Raw genomic sequence first — 252 nt, forward strand, 5'->3', positions numbered from 1 at the left:
TTACAATGGGGTCCTTTACGCTTACAAGCAGTAACCAGACAGAACCAGTCATAGTAATGTACAGTATCGAACGTGTTAATTAGAACAAAACAGCCTGGCTAGGACTAGGTGTTATGATCAAATGTGACGACGATTTTACGAAGACGAGAGAGAAAAAAATAAGGACACACTAGTAAGCCAAGGCACGGTATGTATGCTTAGCAGTGTTAATGTCAGTGAATAGACCTTTGGGTTGAATTCACACTGCAAGAT

This window comes from Penaeus monodon, chromosome 30, assembly GCF_015228065.2.
Source record: "Penaeus monodon isolate SGIC_2016 chromosome 30, NSTDA_Pmon_1, whole genome shotgun sequence".
NCBI lineage: Eukaryota > Metazoa > Arthropoda > Malacostraca > Decapoda > Penaeidae > Penaeus > Penaeus monodon.